At 40.1% G+C, this 13,607-nt stretch overlaps 1 non-coding gene across 1 annotated transcript; it reads right to left on the bottom strand.

Annotated features, from left to right (window-relative positions):
- Window positions 1–1,347: 1,347 nt before the first annotated feature.
- LOC148545085 (small nucleolar RNA R71) lies at window positions 1,348–1,455 on the bottom strand. The gene has a single exon (XR_015901923.1). It is a non-coding gene; the product is annotated as a small nucleolar RNA R71 (small nucleolar RNA).
- Window positions 1,456–13,607: the final 12,152 nt, after the last annotated feature.

The following is a 13,607-nucleotide window of genomic DNA, read 5'->3' as shown; positions in this document are numbered from 1 at the left end:
AGTTGTTTCTTATGAGTCAAATCAAATTTTCTATTTAAAAATTCTATCTTTTTCAAATCTTTTTCAAAAATTAAATCTTTCTCATTTTTCTTTCATAATTTTCAAAATTTTCAAAATTAATTTTCAAAAATCTTTTTCATAATTTTCGAAAATCTTATTAGCATTTAATGTGATTGATTCTAAAAGTTTTAGTTTGTTACTTGCCTAGTAAGAAAGGTTTAATCTTTAAAATTTTAAATCATATCTTTTAGTTTCTTGTTAGTCAAGTAAACAACTTTGATTTCAAAATCAAATCTTTTTAAATTTCTTTTTCAAATCTTTTTCAAAATAAGTTTCAATCACATCTTTTTCAAAATTTAATTTCAAAATCTTTTCTAACTTTTTATCTTTTCAAATTTGATTTTCAAATCTTTTTCAATTAACCACTTTACTTTTTGTTTGATTCTTATCTTTTTCAAAACTACCTAACTAACTCCCTCTCTAATTTTCGAAAATCCCTTCCCTCTTTTTCAAATTTCCTTTTTAATTAATTAATTGTTTTAAAAATTTAATTTAATTTAATTTCAATTTTAATTTTCGAATTTTAAATTTAATTTTAAAATATTTTTTTATTTTCGAATTATTCTTCTCATCTCTCACCTCTTTCTATTTATTTATTTATTTACTAACACTCCTCTTCATCTAAGAATTCGAACCTACTCCTCACCCTTGTGTTTGGATTTTCCATCTTCTATTCATATCTTCTTCTACTCACATAAAGGAATCTCTATACTGTGACATAGAGGATTCCATATTTTCTGTTCTCTTCTTTTTCATATGAGCAGGAACAAGGAGAAGAACATTCTTGTTGAAGCCGATCCTAAACCTGAAAGAACTCTGAAGAGGAAGCTAAGGGAAGCTAAAGCACAACTCTCTGGAGAAAATCTGGCTGAAAATTTCGAAAAAGAAGGAGATATAGCCGAAAATAATAATAATGCAAGGAAGATGCTTGGTGACTTTACTGCACCAAATTCCAATTTACATGGAAGAAGCATCTCCATCCCTACCATTGGAGCAAACAATTTTGAGCTTAAACCTCAACTAGTTTCTCTGATGCAACAAAACTGCAAGTTTCATGGACTTCCATCTGAAGATCCTTTTCAGTTCATAACTGAATTCTTGCAAATCTGTGATACTGTTAAGACTAATGGGATTGATCCTGAGGTCTACAGGCTTATGCTTTTCCTATTTGCTATAAGAGACTGAGCTAGAATATGGTTGGACTCTGAAACTAAAGATAGCCTGAACTCTTGGGATAAGCTGGTCACGACTTTCTTAGCCAAGTTTTTTCCTCCTCAAAAGCTTAGCAAGCTTAGAGTGGATGTTCAAACCTTCAGACAAAAGGAAGGTGAATCCCTCTATGAAGCTTGGGAGAGATACAAGGAACTGACCAAAAAGTGTCCTTCTAACATGCTTTCAGAATGGACCATCCCGGATATATTCTATGATGGTCTGTCTGAATTATCAAAGTTGTCATTGGACCTTTCTGTAGGTGGATCCATTCACCTAAAGAAAATGCCTGCAGAAGCTCAAGAACTCATTGACATGGTTGCAAATAACCAGTTCATGTACACTTCTGAAAGGAATCCTATGAATAATGGGACGCCTCAGAGGAAGGGAGTTCTTGAAATTGATACTCTAAATGCCATATTGGATCAGAATAAAATATTGACTCAGCAAGTCAATATGATCTCTCAGAGTCTAAATGGATTGAAGGAATCATCCAACAGTACTAAAGAGGCATCTTCTGAAGAAGAAGCTTATGATCCTGAGAACCCTGTAATAGCAGAGGTGAATTACATGGGTGAACCCTATGGAAACACCTATAATCCCTCATGGAGAAATCATCCAAATTTCTCATGGAACGATCAACAAAAGCCTCAACAAGGCTTTAACAATGATGGAAAAAACAGGTTTAGCAATAGCAAACCTTTTCCATCATCCACTCGGCAATAGACAGAGAATTCTTAGCAGAATCCATCTATCTTAGCAAATATAGTCTCTGATCTATCTAAGGCCACTTTAAGGTTCATGAATGAAACAAGGTCCTCCATTAGAAATTTGGAGTCACAAGTGGGCCAGCTGAGTAAAAGAGTCACTAAAACCCCTCCTAGTACTTTCCCAAGCAATACAGAAGAGAACCCAAAAAGAGAGTGCAAGGCCATTGATTTAAGCATCATGGCCGAACCTACAAGGGAGGGAGAGGACGTGAATCCCAATGAGGAAGACCTCCTGGGACGTCCAGTGACCAATAAGAAGTTTCTCAATGAGGAACCAAAGGAATCTGAGGCTCACCTAGAGACCATAGATATTCCATTAAACCTTCTTCTGCCCTTCATGAGCTCTAATGAGTATTCTTCTTCTGAAGAGAATGAAGATGTTACTGAAGAGCACGTTGCTAAGTACCTTGATGCAATCATGAAGCTGATGCCAAATTATTTGGCAATGAGACTTGGGAAGATGAACCTCCCTTGCTCACCTATGAATTGGATGCATTGGATAGGCAGAAATTACCTCAAAAGAGACAGGATCCTGGTAAATTCCTAATTTCCTGTAACATAGGCACCATGACCTTTGAGAAGGCTCTGTGTGACCTGGGGTCAGGAATAAACTTAATGCCACTCTCTGTAATGGAGAAACTTGGGATCTTTGGGGTGCAAGCTGTTATAATCTCATTAGAGATGGCATACAACTCAAGAAAATAGGCTTATGAACTAGTAGAGGACGTGTTAGTAAAGGTTGAAGGCCTTTACATCCCTGCTGATTTCATAATCCTAGACACTGGGAAGGATGAGGATGAATCCATCATCCTTGGAAGACCCTTCCTAGCCACAGCAAGAGCTGTGATTGATGTGGACAGAAGAGAATTGATCCTTCAACTGAATGAGGACAACCTTGTGTTTAAAACTCAAGGATCTCCTTCTGTAACCATGGAGAGGAAGCATGAAAAGCTTCTCTCACTGCAGAGTCAATCAAAGCCCCCACAGTCAAACTCTAAGTTTGGTGTTGGGAGGCCACAACCAAACTCTAAGTTTGGTGTTGAACCCCTACATTCAAACTCTAAGTTTGGTGTTGGGAGGTTACAACCTTGCTCTGATTATCTGTGAGGCTCCATGGGAGCTCACTGTCAAGCTATTGACATTAAAGAAGCACTTGTTGGGAGGCAACCCAATGTTATCATATCTAATTTGTTTTCTCATTGTTATTTCGTGTTTTATTAGGTTGATGATCATGTGGAGTCACAAAAACTACTGAAAAATAAAAAAAAATGAAAAAAAGCATTAAAAACAGCACACCCTGGAGGAGAGCAGTCTGGCGTTTAAATGCCAGAAACAAGCATCTGTCTGGCGTTTAACGCCAGAAACAGCCACCAAGCTGGCGTTTAACGCCAGAAACAAGCATCTACCTGGTGTTAAACACTAGAAACAAGCTACATTTGGGCATTTAACGCTAGAAACAGGCATCAGTCTGGCGTTAAACACCAGGATTGCACAACAAGGGCGTTTTACACGCCTAATTAGAGCAGGGATGTTGAGTCCTTGACCCCACTTGATCTGTGGACCCCACAGGATCCCTCAGGATCTATGGACCCCACAGGATCCCCTGAAGATCTGTGGACCCCATAGAACCCCCACATTTTCTTCTCTCCTCTTAACACCTTTTCATAATACTCTTCCCCAAATACCCCTCACCAATCACCTCAATCACTCTTTCCCATCACCTCTTCACCACTCACATCCACCCTCTCTTCCCCATAAACCCTACCTACCTTCAAAATTCAAACTAATTTCCCTCCCAAACTCAACTCTAATGGCCGAACCCTACACACCCCCTCACTCCTATATAAACCCCTCACTCCTTCTTTATTTTCACACAACACAACACTCTCTTCTTCTCCTTGGCCGAATACATCTTCTCCCCCCATCTCCTCCATCTTCTTCTTCTTCTACTACTTTCTTTCTTTTGCTCGGGGACGAGCAAACATTTTATGTTTGGTGAGGTAAAAGCATAGCTTTTTGTTTTTCCATAACCATTTATGGCACCAAAGATCAGAGAAACCTCTAGAAAGAGGAAAGGGAAGGCAATTGCTTCCACTTCTGAGTCATGAGAGATGGAGAGATTCATCTCAAAGGTCCATCAAGACCACTTCTATGAAGTTGTGGCCAAGAAGAAAGTGATCCCTGAGGTTCCTTTCAATCTCAAAAAGAATAAGTATCCAGAGATCCGACTTGAGATCCAAAGGAGAGGTTGGGAAGTTCTCACCAACCCTATTCAACAAGTCGGGATCCTAATGGTTCAAGAGTTCTATCCAAACGCATGGATCACTAGGAACCATGATCAAAGTGTGAACCCGAATCCAAAGCATTGGCTCACCATGGTTCGGGGGAAATACTTAGATTTCAGTCCAAAAATTGTAAGGCTGACGTTCAACTTGCAAATGATAGAAGAGAACGCACGCCCCTATACAAGAAGGGTCAACTTTGATCAAAGGTTGGACCAAGTCTTCATAGACATATGTGAGGAAGGAGCTCAATGGAAAATTGACTCAAGAGGCAAACTGGTTAAATTAAGAAGGCATGACCTCAAACCAGTGGCTAGGGGATGGCTAGATTTCATTCAACGCTCAATCATTCCTACTAGTAACCGGTCTGAAGTTACTATAGACCGGGCCATCATAATCCATAGTATCATGATTGGAGAGGAGGCAGAAGTTCATGAGATTATACCTCAAGAACTTTACAAGGTGGCTGACAAGTCCTCCACTTGGGCAAGGTTAGCCTTTCCTCACCTCATTTGCCACCTCTGCAATTCGGCTGGAATTGACATAGAGAGAGACATCCTCATTGAAGAGGACAAGCCCATCACTAAGAAAAGGATGGAGCAAATAAGAGATCATGGACCTCAACATGAGCATGAGGAAATTCCTCACCATGAAATCCCTGAGATGCCTCAGGGGATGCACTTTCCTCCACAGAATTATTGGGAGCAAATCAACACTTCCCTAGAAGAATTAAGTTTTAACATGGGTCAACTAAGTGTGGAGCACCAAGAGCACTCCATCATCCTCCATGAATTTAGAGAAGATCAAAGAGCTATGAGGGAGGAGCAAGAAAGACAAGGAAGAGACATAGAGGAGCTCAAGAGCACCATTGGTTCTTCAAGGAGAGGAAGACGCCACCCTCACTAAGGTGGACTCATTCCTTAATCTCCTTGTCTATTTATTTTCTGTTTTTCAGTTTTGGAGCCTTCTATGTTATTTATGTTTGTGCCATTACTACATGATCATTAGTGTCTAAGTGTCTATGCCTTAAAGTTATGAATATGAATCCATCACCTCTCTTGAATGAAAAATGTTTTAATTACAAAAGAACAAGAAGTACATGGTTTCGAATTCATCCTTGAAACTAGTTTAATTATTTTGATGTGGTGACAATACTTTTTGTTTTCTGAATGAATGCTTGAACAGTGCATATGTCTTTTGAAGTTGATGTTTATGAATGTTAAATATGTTGGCCCTTGAAGAATAAGGAAAAAAGAGAAATGTTATTTGATAATCTGAAAAATCATAAAAATGATTGTTGAAGCAAGAAAAAGTAGTGAATACAAAAGCATGCAGAAAAAAAATAGCGAAAAGAAAAAAAAAAGAAGGGGAAGAAAAAGAAAAAGCAAGCAGAAAAAGTCAACAGCCCTTAAAACCAAAAGGCAAGGGTAATAAAAAGGATCCAAGGCTTTGAGCATCAGTGGATACGAGGGCCTAAAGGAATAAAATCCTGGCCTAAGCGGCTGAACCAAGCTGTCCCTAACCATGTGCTTGTGGCGTGAAGGTGTCAAGTGAAAACTTGAGACTAAGCGGTTAAAGTCAAGGTCCAAAGCAAAAAAAAAAAAGAAAAAAGAGTGTGCTTAAGAACCCTAGACACCTCTAATTGGGGATTTTAGCAAAGCTGAGTCACAATCTGAAAAGGTTCACCCAGTTATGTGTCTGTGGCATTTATGTATTCGGTGGTAATACTGGAAAATAAAGTGCTTAGGGCCACGGCCAAGACTCATAAAGTAGCTGTGTTCAAGAATCAACATACTGAACTAGGAGAATCAATAACACTATCTGAACTCTGAGTTCCTATAGATGCCAATCATTCTGAACTTCAATGGATAAAGTGAGATTCCAAAACTATTCAAGAGGCAAAAAGCTACAAGTCCCGCTCATCTGATTGGAGCTAAGTTTCATTGATATTTTGGAATTTATAGTATATTCTCTTCTTTTTATCCTATTTGATTTTCAGTTGCTTGGGGACAAGCAACAATTTAAGTTTGGTGTTGTGATGGGCGGATAATTTATACGCTTTTTGGCATTATTTTTACATAGTTTTCAGTATAATTTAGTTAGTTTTTAGTATATTTTTATTAAATAAAATTCACGTTTCTGGAATTCACTATGAGTTTGTGTCTTTTTCTGTGATTTCAGGTATTTTCTGGCTGAAATTGAGGGACTTGAGCAAAAATCAGATTCAGAGGTTGAAGAAGGACTGCAGATGCTGTTCGATTCTGACCTCCCTGCACTTAAAGTGGATTTTCTGGAGCAACATCACTCTAAATGGCGCGCTCTTAATTGCGTTGGAAAGTAGACATCCAGGGCTTTCCAGCAACATATAATAATCCATTCTGTGCCCGAGTTTAGACGACACAAACTGGCGTTCAACGCCAGTTCCATGCTGCATTCTGGAGTTAAACGCCAAAAACAGGTTGCAAAGTGGAGTTAAACACCAGAAACAGGTTACAAACTGGCGTTCAACTCCAAGAGAAGCCTCTATATGTGTAAAGCTCAATGCTCAGCCCAAGCACACACCAAGTGGGCCCCAGAAGTGGATTTCTGCATCAATTACTCATTCTGTAAACCCTAGTAACTAGTTTGGTATAATTAGGACTTTTTACTATTGTATTTACATCTTTGGATTATCTTTTGATCCTTTGATCCTGTTTAGGGGGCTGGCCATTCGGCCATGCCTGGACCTTATCACTTATGTATTTTCAACGGTAGAGTTTCTACACACCATAGATTAAGGTGTGGAGCTCTGCTATTCCTCACAGATTAATGCAAAGTACTATTGTTTTTCTATTCAATTCAAGCTTATTCCTATTCTAAGATATCCATTCACACACTAGAACATGATGAATGTGATGATTATGTGACGCTCATCATCATTCTCACCTATGAACGCGTGCCTGACAAACACTTCCGTTCTACATGCAAACAAGCTAGAATGAGTATCTCTTAGATATCTAATACAGAAGACCGAGTCCGAGATATTAGAATCTTTGTGGTATAAGTTAGAACCCATGGATGGCCATTCTTGAGATCCGAAAAGTCTAAACCTTGTCTGTAGTATTCCGAGTAGGATCTGGGAAGGGATGGCTGTGACGAGCTTCAAACTCGCGAGTACTGGGCGTAGTGACATACGCAAAAGGATAGTAAATCCTATTCCAGTATGATCGAGAACCGACAGATGATTAGCCATGCAGTGACAGCGCATTGGACCATTTTCACAGAGAGGATGGGATGTAGCCATTAACAACGGTGATGCCCTACATACAGCTTGCCATGAAAGGGAGTAGGAATGATTGGATGAAGATAGCAGGAAAGCAGAGGTTCACGAGGAACGAAAGCATCTTTATACGCTTATCTGAAATTCTCACCAATGAATTACATAAGTATCTCTATCCTAGTTTATATTTTATTTATGTTTTTATTATCAATTCACCATAACCATTTGAATCCGCCTGACTGAGATTTACAAGGTGACCATAGCTTGCTTCAGGCCGACAATCTCCGTGCGATCGACCCTTACTCACGTAAGGTTTATTACTTGGACGACCCAGTGCACTTGCTGGTTAGTTGTGCGAAGTTGTGACAAAGAATTAAGATTATGAACGTGCGTATTGAGTTTTTAGCGCCGTTACCAAGGACTGGAACCGTCACGATTTCTGCACACCACCGCACAACTACCCAGCAAGTGCACTGGGTCGTCAAAGTAATACCTTATGTGAGTAAGGGTCGATCCCACGGAGATTGTCAGCTTCAAGCAAGCTATGGTTATTTTGTAAATCTTAGTCATGAGATTAATGATATAGATGATTTTTGTTTATGAAAAGTAAATAACATAAAATAAATGGTACTTGTGATTCAGTAATGAGGAACGGGTTGAGGTTCCGGAGATGCTCTGTCATCTAAATCTTTGCTTTTCTACTGTCTTCTTCTCCAAACACGCATGGCTTTCTTCAATGGCAAGCTTTTTGATCCTCTCGGATGAAAAATACCAGGTACGACCTCTGCACGGCTAAACAACTATCGGATTTCTCGTCTCGGATGAAAAATACCATGTACAGCTACCGCACGGCTAATCATCTATCGGTTCCCGCTAGCGTCGGAATTGGATCTCTCTATCCTTTTGCACACTATCACTATGCCCCAACATTCGCAGGTTTGAAGCTCGTCACAGTCATCCCTTCCGAGATCCTACTCAGAATACCACAAACAAGGTTTAGACTTTTTGGATCCCAGAAATGCTGCCAATTGGTTCTATCCTCTACCACAAAGGTTCTAATTCCACGGACTCGGTCCGTGAATCAGAGACCCAAGAGATACGCACTCAAGCTGTCGCCCAATGACTATGTTGAGCTCAGATAGAATGGGAGTGGTTGTCAGGCACGCATTCATAAATGTGGGAATAATGATGAGTGTCACGGATCATCATCTTCTCCAGATTGAAGTACGAGTGAGTATCTTAGAATAGAATCAAGCGTGATTGAATAGAAAACAACAGTAATTGCATTAATCCATTGAAACACAACAGAGCTCCTCACCCCCACCAATGGGTTTTAGAGACTCATGCCGTCAGAGATACAATATGGAAAAAATTGTCATGAGTTGCTAAAATGAATCTCTAAAAGTAGTTTTTATACTAAACTAGTAACTTAGTATTACAGAAAATGAGTAACTAGGTGTAGATAGTGCAGAATTCTACTTCTGGGGCTCACTTAGTGAGAGTTTGGGCTGAGCTTTCAAGCTTCCACGTGCATATGCCTCATATTGGAGTTAAACGCCACCCTGGGTGCCAAAATGGGCATTTAACGCCGAAAAGTATGCCAGTTCTGGCGTTTTACACCAAAACATTTTTGGCTGGCTTTTAACGCCAGTTTGAACCATCAAATCTCAGGCAAAGTATGGACTATTATCTATTTCTGGAAAGCCCAAGATGTCTAATTTCCAACGCAATTAAGAGCGCGCCAATTGGGCTTCTGTAGCTTCAGAAAATCCATTTCGAGTGCAGGAGAGTCAGAAGTCAACAGCATCGGCAGTCCTTTCCTAGCTTCTGAATCAGATTTTTCCTCAGGTCCCTCAATTTCAGCCAGAAAATACCTAAAATTAAAGAAAAACACACAAACTGATAGTAAAGCCCAGAAATGTGATTTTTGAATAAAAACTAATAAAAATATAATAAAAAGTAACTAAAATATACTAAAAACTACCTAAAAACAATGCCAAAAAGGGTATAAATTACCCGCTCATCACGTACGCGTGAGTTCACTTGCGCGAAAGGCACAAAACGCGCATAGTGCAGGCGCAACTCTCAGGAAAATAGCTTGGAGATGAAAAATTTGCATCCACGCATAGGCGTGGTTGACGCATGCGCGTGGATGGTCGAAAATGCTTAAGTCACGCATACGCATGAAGCACGCGTAGACGTGGAGTGGTGCTCTGTTTTTCAAAATTTTTAAATTCTTGCACCAAACCAAGTATTCCAAGCCTCTAAAGAGCTACCAAAACATCATAAAATCATATTTAATCTACTAGACTCCTAAATAAACTCAACTAACTAAACAAAACATGAAATTAAAGCTAAATTACCAATATTTACAAAGAGGAAAAAGGGAAAGATTTTACCATGGTGGGGGTGTCTCCCACCTAGCACTTTTGTTTATTATCCTTAAGTTGGACTTATGGGGAGCTCTTCATCAAGGTGGCTTGTGCTTGAATCCATCCTTCAACATCCACCAATGCTTGGACTTCCATCGTGCTTCATCATTCAAAGTTAATAACTCCAAGCTTTGATGGAGTTCTTCACAAACCATAGGCTCCCAAATTTGATCTACACCTTGTAATCCGGGATCTTATATTTTATTTTCACACCCGTCTTCAATTTGATCACTTTGATTCCGTTCGGGTGGTGGCGAAGATGAATTCTCATGAAGGGACCAAACTTCACTCCTAGGCCCATCCAATTGAGCACTACACCAATCCATGCTCCTCAATTTTGAGCTTCCCACCATAATGAGCCTAGACTTACAACGCCAACCACTAAACATCCTCCTCTTACACTTAATTCCACAAAGCGCCCTAAGTTGGCCATCCGTTTCAAGCAAACCAAATTCAAGTGGGATAATAAACCTAAGAGTTAGGAGTTTTACCCACTCAAATGAAGGATTAGATGGCAACCTCGGTGGAGGAGTTCCCAACGGTCTTGATAAAGTGCATTCCACTCCCGTCCATCCTCTTCTAGAGGCGTCCACCACTTGGCAAGGTTTTTCAAGCTCTACCTCTTGCCAAGCTTTCTCAAGTTCACATTCTTCTTCACCAAATTCTTCTATCTCTTCCCCATCACTCAAAACATAAATAGGAGGTTTAGTGATGTCCACCTTATCATTAATTTCAAGCATAGTGGGGAAGGACTCATCATGCTCAAAAGGATCATATGTTGAAGCGGAATTATCATAGATAGGAGGGCTTGTTGCTTGGAACACTTCTTCCAATTCTTCACTCACAATATGCCATGGAGGTTGCACATCCCCCTCAACATTGCTTTCTAGTCCGATGGGAGAAAGCTCAACAAGATCATCAAGGGGATTGATCAATGTGGACAAAAAATCACTAATGATGGAATCTACTTCTTGATCAATTTCCCTCAACTCTCTATCCACATCCTTAACATCACTCTCCTCTTTAACATCCCTTCCAAACTCTGTGGAAGAAGGCTCTTCAGCTTGAGATTCCTCTATGTGCTCAACATATCCTAAACATCCAATCACTACTTCCTTTTGTTCAATAATCTCTACCTCCTCCTCTTGTTGTATTTCTTGCTTTAACTCCTCTTTTTCCCCTTGAAGCTCCAAATTCACTTCCTCGCTAAGCTCTTTGGGTGCTTCTCTACATTCAACAATGAAAGTGCCTTGCTCGCATAGACTTAGGCGGGATGAGACCATATTGCTAATGGCTTCTGCTATGATAGCCATATTGGCTTTTCGCTCCTTGAACGCTTCTTCATGATTCATACACCTAGCTAGAAGTTCTTGTTGCTCCCGCATAAGGTCTTCCGATGAAGGTGGTGGTAGAAGAGAGGGTTCATTGTTAGAGAGGGAGGTATTATAGTTGGAAGGTAGTCATATTGGTGAAATTCTTGAGGTGGTGTGTATGGAATTTGTGGTTCTTGGGAGTATTGGTGTTGGAGTGGTGGTGGCTCTGGATATGGTTCATATGGTGGTTGCTATGGTGGATATGGGTTGGGGTCATATGAAGGTGGGTGGTGGTATGAGGCTTGTGAGTATGGTTGTTGAGGCCTACGTTGAGGGAAAGAGTCATATGTATGTGGTGGTTATGGTTGACAATCACAATAAGGGTCATCACATACATTAGATTAGTATGCATTACGATTTGGATTATACCCATAAGAATCTGGAGAGTAGTCATGTTGGGGTGACACTTGAACGGCTTGGATGGAATAAAATGCCTTTTGGTCTTTGCGCATCTCCGTGAGGAGAATAGTCATGTCCCCAAGCACTCTTCTCAAACTTGATTCGGAAGGAGGTTATTGCTAAGAAGGTTGTCCATAAGCTTGGGACTCCTCCCACCGTTGATTTCCAAATCCTTGATGCACATCCTCATTGAAGCTTCCATTTCCTACAACATAGTTTGAACCCAACTCATAGCCAAAGTGATGAGAATTCATGGTGACTGATGAGCGGATAATTTATACGCTTTTTGGCAGTGTTTTTAGTATGTTTTTAGTAGAATCTAGTTACTTTTAGGGATGTTTTCATTAGTTTTTATGTTAAATTCACATTTCTGGACTTTACTATGAGTTTGTGTATTTTTCTATGATTTCAGGTATTTTCTGGCTAAAATTGAGGGACTTGAGCAAAAATCAGATTCAGAGGTTGAAGAAAGACTACTGATGCTGTTGGATTCTGACCTCCCTGCACTCAAAATGGCTTTTCTGGAGTTACAGAACTCAAAATGGCGCGCTTCCAATTTCATTGGAAAGTAGACATCTAGGGCTTTCCAGCAATATATAATAGTCCATACTTTTTCCAAGATTAGAGGACGCAAACTGGCGTTCAACGCCAGCTCTCTGCCCAATTCTGGCGTCCAGCGCCAGAAACAAGTGGCAAAGTGGAGTTCAACGCCCAAACTGGCACAAAAGCTGGCGTTCAACTCCAAGAATGACCTCTCCACGTGTAGACTTCAAGCTCAGTCCAAGCGTACACCAAGTGGGCCCCGGAAGTGGATTTATGCATCAATTACTTACTTCTGTAAACCCTAGTAGCTAGTTTATTATAAATAGGACCTTTTACTATTGTATTGGACATCTTTGGACGCCTGGTTCTTAGATCAGAGGGGCTGGCCATTCGGCCATGCCTGGACCTTTCACTTATGTATTTTTAACGGTAGAGTTTTTACACTCCATAGATTAAAGTGTGGAGCTCTGCTGTTCCTCAAAGATTAATGCAAAGTACTACTGTTTTCTATTCAATTCACTTGTTCCGCTTCTAAGATATTCATTCGTACTTCAACCTGAATGTGATGAACATGACAATCATCATTATTCCCTATGAACGCGAGCCTGACAACCACTTCCGTTCTACATTAGATTGAATGAGTATCTCTTAGATCTCTTAATCAGAATCTTCGTGGTATAAGCTAGATTAATGGCGGCATTCATGAGGATCCAGAAAGTCTAAAACTTGTCCGTGGTATTCCGAGTAGGACTCTGGGATTGAATGACTGTGACAAACTCCAAACTCGCGAGTGCTGGGCGTAGTGACAGATGCAAAAGGATAGTAAATCATATTCCAGTATGATCGAGAACCTCCAAGATGATTAGCCATGCAGTGACAGTGCATCGGACCATTTTCACAGAGAGGAATAGGATGCAACCAACGACAAGGGTGATGCCTCCAGACGATTAGCCGTGCTGTGACAGAGCATTTGGACCATTTTCCCGAGAGAGATCGAAAGTAGCCATTGGCACCGGTGACATCCTTACATAAAGCCAGCCATAGAAAGGGGTAAGATTGATTGGATGAAGACAGCAGGAAAGCAGAGGTTCAGAGGAACGAATGCATCTCCATACGCTTATCTGAAATTCTCACCAATGAGTTACATAAGTATTTCTATCCTTATTTTATTAATTAATTTCGAAAACCCCATTACTATTTTATATCCGCCTGACTGAGATTTACAAGGTGACCATAGCTTGCTTCATACCAACAATCTCCGTGGGATTCGACCCTTACTC

The sequence above is a fragment of the Arachis ipaensis genome, chromosome B9 (assembly GCF_059453495.1).
Source record: "Arachis ipaensis isolate K30076 ecotype BB chromosome B9, ASM5945349v1, whole genome shotgun sequence".
Classification (NCBI taxonomy): Eukaryota; Viridiplantae; Streptophyta; class Magnoliopsida; order Fabales; family Fabaceae; genus Arachis; species Arachis ipaensis.
This window is presented reverse-complemented; position numbering and strand designations above follow the sequence as displayed.